Below are 7,491 nucleotides of genomic sequence, written 5' to 3' on the forward strand. Positions count from 1 at the left end.
AAGGACGCGCTTTCCTTCTTCCTGGTCGGTTCACTGTGGCAGATACCAGCCCCCCTGTCAGGAACATCTTCTATGGAATTTCAGCAATGTTGACATGTTGGCAGTGATGACTGTGATCCCGCATGACAACTTGGCATAACTGGCTGGACAAGCCAGTGACTCAGACAGTCATTTCCATAGGAGCACAGCCACAAGAGCCTGTCACAGTTAGTTTCTGTATTCAACTTGCTTTTCATAGAAATAACGTATCATTTGTCTTCCTCTCTGGAGAAAGATGCCATATAAAGCAAGAGTAAGAAAAATAAACCTGGAGGCTGGTGAGATGGCTCAGTCTGGAAGGTGGATGTGAGTTTGGGTTTCTAGCGCTCACGTGGTGATGCATCCCTTTAACCCCAGTGCTTGGGAGGTGGAGACAGAAGGACTTCTTGAGCATACTGGCCAGCCAGCCTGGCCCAAGTGGTGAGCCCTAGGTTCAGTGTGAGACCTTGTCTCAAAATATAAGCTGGAGGGATTGCTCAACGGTTAAGGTGCTTGCCTGCAAAGTCTAACAACCCAGGTTTGATTCTCTAGTACCCGTGTAAAGCCAGATGCACAAAGTGGCACGTGCATCTCAAGTTTGTTTGCAGTGGCTGGAGGCCCTTGTGTGCTCAATCTCTCTGTCTGCCTCTCTTCTTTCTCTCTCTCTCTGCCTGCAAATAAATAAATAAATATTTAAAAATATATGAGGTGGATAGTGGCCTGAACATACATGTGCACCCTCCATGTGTACACACATGTGATCATGCACACACATACATGTGTGCAAAAAAAAAAAAAAAGAGGAGAAGTAAACCAGTGGGACATGGTGTTTTGTCTGTAAGCCCAGCTATTCAGGAGGCTGAGATGGAAGATTAAAAATTAGAAGTCAGCCCTAGCGAGTTAGTGAGACCCTGTTTCAAAAATAAAAAAGGCTGGGGACATAGCTCACTACTTGAGTACTAGAATACTGCCTAGCACACGATAGCTCTAAGTTCTAGTCCCAGTGGTCTCTCCTCCTTTCCTTCCCCCTCCCTCCCTCATTCCCTTCTTTCCTTCCTTCCCTCCCTCCCTCCCTCCTTTTCTCATTTCCTTGCTCCCTCGCTTACTCCCTTACTCCTTCCCTCGCTTCCTTCCATTGAACCCAGGACTCCGAGTATGCCAGGCGAGTGTCCACCACGAAGCTGTATCCATAACCCATGAAACAGCTGCTGCTAGCGGGGGCTAATCTCCTCCTAGTCCTTACCTTCGGCTATTTGGATGCTCCCAAGAACACGTTGTCCTCTTCGGCTCTTGGACTTGTACAGGGCACCCAGAGGACACCCGCTGGCCTCCCACAGTTTCCGTTCCACCTTAGCTACGTGGAAACCACACAAGGGGAGGCAGGTCCAGACCCACACAGAACCAACCGTGCCACTTTCCAATGCCTTCTGCTGAGTGCAAGTTTGTTTTGAGGTTCTGCCAAAGGTGGGGAGGGGGAGACCCTTTCTGCAGCCTGTGCAGAGTGAACAGCCTCCTGATTCTATGGAGAGAAGCAGAGAGCGGTTCACATAAAAATGCCTTTGTTGTTGTTTTCCAGGGCTGTAGCCGTGGCCAGGAAGAAAAGTGCCCCCCTTCTGAAGGTTGTTTTTGTGACTGTTCCTTGGAGCATTGTTCTAAAAATGGGAAATTGCATCTGGCCATGCCAAAGGAAACAAGAACCTGCGGTTAAGAGACACCTTGGAGGCAGCGGTCAGAACGCGGGCTTCCCGGCGCCTCTTCCGCGGCCTCCGGCCCTTCGCTTGGTGCGCTTCTTTGCTTTCAAGGGGATGGGGGTGTGCACTTAACATTTGCAACTAAGGTGTGCTTTGGCAGCTGTGGGGTACAGGTGATTATTCACTTATTTATCCAATAAACATTTATCAAGCATTCATTCTGTCTACTTTGTATTTGTGTGTGTGCGTGCGTGTGCTCTGTGGGCAGATGTGTAGAGGCCAGAGAAAGACATGGTGTGTCCTCCTGCACGGTTCTTCCATCTTATTTCCTTGAGACAGAAGCTGGGACTCACTGTTTCTTTTTCTAGTTATACTGGATGACCACCAAGCCCCAGGGAGCCTCCTGCCTCTATCCTGCTCGGTGATGGGGTCACAGGCATGCGTGGCTGCACCAGCTTTTCACGTGGGTGCTGGGGATCAAACTCAGACACTCGTGAGTACACAGCAAGTGGTCTTACCTACTGAGCCACCTCTCCAGTCCGAGTTTTGCTTTTCTGAGGTAGGGTCTCACTTTGTTACCCAAGGTTGCCTAAAACTTGAGACCCTACTGCTTCAGCCTTAAGAGGCTGAAATTACAGGCATGTAGCACCACACCTTGCTAGCTTTGGTGGAAATGCACCTTTCCTTCTTGAGCTTGTTAAAATCCCTGAGAAGATTGGCTATAGGCAAGCACTTTCTTGGTTTTTTTTTTTTTTTTTTTTTTTTTTTGGTTTTTCAAGGTAGGGTCTCACTCTAGCCCAGGCTGACCTGGAATTCACTATGGAGTCTCAGGGTGGCCTCGAACTCATGGCAATCCTCCTACCTATGCCTCTGAGTGCTGGGATTAAAGGCATGTGCCACCATGCCCGTTTGTTTTTTTTTTTTTCTTTTTTGAGGTAAGGCCTTAATCTAGCCCAGGCTGACCTGGAATTCACTATGTAGTCTCAGCATGGCCTCAAACTCACTCCTCTTATCTCTGCCTCCTGGGTGCTGGAATTAAGGGTGCGCACCACCATCTCAGCCCTCTTTTTCTTTGTAAGTAGTTTAAGATAATAGGCAGAATTTTTAACCTGTCAATCTATATATTACTTTAGACCCAGCATTTTCCCCAAGTATCCTATTACTGGGGTATTCTTGGGAGGCAGGGATAGAAAAATCAAAGATAACTTTTGGTTATGTTTATGATAATGCTTGACATTTATCTACTTTGATATAATTGCAAAATAATTGGGCCTTGAAATTTATCAAGCATGAAATGAGTCCATTTCAGATGGATTTGTGGTTTAAGAAGGATCCATTTTTGTAATCTGATTTCACTGTCATCCTGAAACAAGAAAGAGGCTGAGGACAACAGAGCTTGATGAGTTTAGAACTTTTTGGAATTTTGATTAAAACTGTTGCCATGCTATACACAAATTCCTTACATGGGTCGGGGGTGTGTGCAATGGGAGGGTGATATCCTTGGGGACCCGGGTCTTCTGTCTGAGGTCACTTTGTTACTGATGTGGTCTTGTTTGGAAGTAGACAGATGGGATAAGAAGAGAGTCTAACTTGCTGTCACAGTGGTCACTTTAGGCGTAACCTCTTCACGAGAGGATCAGCAGAAAGATCGTAGGTATGGCTCTGTGGGTAAAGTGGAGCCAAGTTCGGATCCCCAGCACTCATGTAAAAGCTGGGTGGGCCTGGTTGGCTAGTTTTTTGGCATTGCCTACCTCTAGGCTCAGTGAGAAACCTTGTCTCGAACAAAAAAGTAGAATCATGCCAGTATGATTAATAACATCAATAATCACAGTTGAGTGATTGCTTTTCTTTTTGCTTAACTGGATTTTCTATATTTAAATTTTTTTTGTTCTGTTTTTCATGGTAGGGTCTCACTCTAGCCCAGGCTGACCTGGAATTCACTATAGAGTCTCAGGCTGGCCTTGAACTGATGGTGATCCTCCTACCTCTACCGCCCAAGTGCTGGGATTAAAGGCGTGGGCGACCATGCTTGGCTGATTTTCTATATTTTCTGCAGCGAGTGGCAAGATACAAAATGTGGGTCAGACCTTCGTGCAGCAACCAATACTAACAAATGTGTCCAGTGAGTTGGGTGCAGGGCAGTGCGGAGAGCAGATAAGGAGCCAAGGAGGTCCAGGGTCATGGATCCTCAGGCACAAGGACCGGGGTGTGGATTGCGTCTAAGAAGAGCCCAAAGATGTATCCAGAAGGAACCTTTTTTTAAAAATTTATTTATTTTTTTTTTTGGATTTTTGAGGTAGGGTCTCACTCTAGCCCAGGCTGACCTGGAATTCACTATGGAGTCTCAGGGTGGCCTCGAACTCACGGCGATCCTCCTACCTCTGCCTCCCAAGTGCTGGGATTAAAGGCATGCACCACCACGCCCGGCTAAAAATTTATTTAAAAATTTTTTTTCTTTTCACAATTTTTATTAACATTTTCCATGATTATAAAAATATCCCATGGTAATACCCTCCCTCCCCTCCCACACTTTCCCCTTTGAAATTCCATTCTCCATCATATTACCTCCCCATCTCAATCATTGTACTTATATATACACAATATCAACCTATTAAGTACCCTCCTCCCTTCCTTTCTCTTCCCTTTATGTCTCCTTTTTAACTTACTGGCCTCTGCTACTAAGTATTTTCCTTCTCACGCAGAAGCCCAATCATCTGTAGCTAGGATCCACATATGAGAGAGAACATGTGGCGCTTAGGAAGGAACCTTTTTATGGTAGCCAGATTTAGCAGACCAAACATAGGATGTGGGCTAGGGAGATGGCTCAGTTGATAAAGCGCTTGCCGTGCAAGCAGGAGGACCAGCAGCTTAGATCCCAGCACCCATGTTCGAGGCTGATAGGGGGCTATGTCTGTAATCCCAGCCAGCCTGCGGTGACACGGGAGACAGAGACAGGAGCATTAGAAATACTCAGGCCAATGAGCTTGGCAAAAGAAGCAACGAACAACAACAACAAAAATCCACCTTGTTTGAACAAGGTGGGAGGCAAGGACCTATAACTGAAGTTGTCCTCTGCCCTCCACATGTGTTTTATAGCACTCACACACACGCATCATACACACATACACCACACTCACGTGCATACACATACAAAACATAAAAGAAGATATCTGGTTGGGGGCTGGAGAGATGGCTTAGTGGTTATGGCACTTGCCTGAAAGCCTAAGGACCCAGGTTCAATTCCCCAATACTCATGTAAACCAGATGCACAAGATGGTGCATGTCTCTGGAGTTCATTTGCAGTGACTAAAGGCCCTGCTGCATCCATTCTCTTTCTCTCTTAAATAAATGAATAAATAAATAAGGTGGAGCATGTCTGAGGAAGATACTCAACACTGGCCTTTGGCTTCCACATGCACACAAACAAATCCATACACATATACATGCCACAACATAACTAACTAAATAAATTAAACATATCTGGATAGATGTGAACTTTTGACAACTTGTGAACTACTCTTTAGTGTAGCTATGTCCTGAGTATTTCACAGGTCATGAAGCTGGATATCAGTTCTTCGAAGTTCCCTGTGGAGGGCAAGTCAGTGGGAACCGTTTGTGCAAAGGAATGAGGTATGAATAGCGTGGTTTTGTTGCTGGCTTCAAATATTAACATGTAGGCCTCATTGCAACTTGACCAGCCTAATTTAGGGGGCAGTCTTATTTTCAAATTGTCCTGTACCCCTAAAGTCACAATCATGTGGGAGGAGCATCAGGAGGCAGGGCTGTCCCTCAGAAACCCCTTCCCTGGGTGGGGAGTCTGTGCTTTCGCATAGGAGACTGGGGGCAGAATGGGATTTTTAAACAAAAGCATTAAAATACTGTTTGATTTTTGGCAATAGTGGAAGAATGTTCTAGAAGGAGCAAGACTGAATTTTCAGAGTCCCTTTAAGAGGCTGATTCATTACCCCTCTAAGATGTCCATGTCCTAATCCTCAGAACTTGTGAGTATGTTAGTTTCTTGGCAAAGGGACAACAATACTGCAGACTGAGGCTGCCTATAAGCTGGCTTTGAGATGGGGGAGATCATTCTGGACCATCTGAGTGGGAACAGTGGACTCTCAGGACAGAGGCCCAGGTCAGAATTTGACAGATTTGGAAGGAGTCAGGAGCCAAGGAATGAGGGCGGGCTCCCCAACATTCTCCCCTAGGGCCTTCCGAAGGAATGTGGCCTGCGCACACCTTGCTCTTTAATTAGTGTGTTTGTGTTTTGAGGCGGAGTCTTACTCTGTCCTCCAGGCTGTCCTTGGATCCCCAGCAGTCCTCTTGCCCTAGCTTCTCAACTGCTGAGGTGATCTGGTGTGAGCCATTAGCCTGTGCTGCCTACAGCCCAGTGAGATGCATTTTGGACTTTTGGCTTTCCAAACTGCAAGATAATACACTTTTATTTTTAAAGATTCATTATTTATTTGCTGTGTGTGTGTGTTCGTGTGCATTTGTGCTAGTGCAGGTTCACACACCTGTGGAGGTCAGAGGACAACTTTTGGGTCAGTCATCATTAAAAATATTTTATTTATTATTAATTAATTAATTATTGATAGAGAGAGAGGGAGAGAAGGGCGTGCCAGGGCCTCCAGCCACTGTAAATGAATTCCAGACACGTGTGCCCCCTTGTGCATCTGGCTAACATGGGTCCTGAGGAATTGAACCTGGGTCCTTTGGCTTTGCAGGCAAATGCCTTAACTGCTAAGCCACCCCTCCAGCCCAGTCATCATTTTGAAGAAGGGTGTCTCACCATTGTTCTCCATTTATGAACTTTAGGGAAATTCTCCTGTCTCTGCCTCCGTTCTTGTCACAGACACACTGGGATTTCAGAGGCTCATCACAGCTTCTGGCTCTTATGGGGGGCCTGGGGATCTGAACTCAGACACTCAGAATTGTGCAGCAAGCATCTTACCCACTGAACCATCTCCACAGTCCACACTTGTAATTTATTTGTTTATTTGAGAGAGAGAGAAAGAGTCAGAGGGAGAGAGAAAGCAAGGCATGGGGAGGGAGAGAATGAGTGCACCAGGTTCTCTAGATGTTGCAAACTCTAGATGCAAATGCATCCTTGTACATCTGGCTTTGCATGGGTACTGAGGAATCAAACTTGGGTCCTTTGGCTTTGCAGGCAAGTACCTTAACTGCTAAGCCATCTCTCCAGCTCTGCACGCTTAAACTTTTTATTTTTGAGAGAGAGAGAATTTGCATACCAGGGCCTCAGCCACTACTATTGCACATCAGACACCTAGTGGGCATGTGTGACCTTGCCCTTGCCTCACCTTTGTGTGTCTGGCTTACATGGGATCTGTGGGATCTGGAGAGTAGGATATGCATCCTTAGGCTTCACAGGCAAGTGCCTTAACAGCTAAGCCATCTCTCTAGCCCATCTTTTTTTTTTTTTTTTCATTTTTTGGTTTTCTGAGGTAGGGTCTTGTGCTAGCTCAGGCTCACCTGAAATCCACTATGAAGTCTCAGGGTGGCCTTGAACTCTTGGCGATCCTCCTACCCCTGCTTCATGAGAGCTGGGATTAAAGGCGTGCACCACCACGCCTGGCTCACACTTGTATTTTTTAAAAGCTATTAAGTTTGTGGTCATTTGTCACAGCAACCATAGCTGGCTAAGTCACAGGTTACTTCTAGTAATCCAGGTGACAGATGGTGAAAGCCTAGCATAGGCAATGGGGCAGAGAGAAGGGGACACAATCAAGGCAATAAAGATTGATTTGGGGACTAAACACCT

Source organism: Jaculus jaculus, chromosome 1 (assembly GCF_020740685.1).
Source record: "Jaculus jaculus isolate mJacJac1 chromosome 1, mJacJac1.mat.Y.cur, whole genome shotgun sequence".
NCBI classification, from domain to species: domain Eukaryota; kingdom Metazoa; phylum Chordata; class Mammalia; order Rodentia; family Dipodidae; genus Jaculus; species Jaculus jaculus.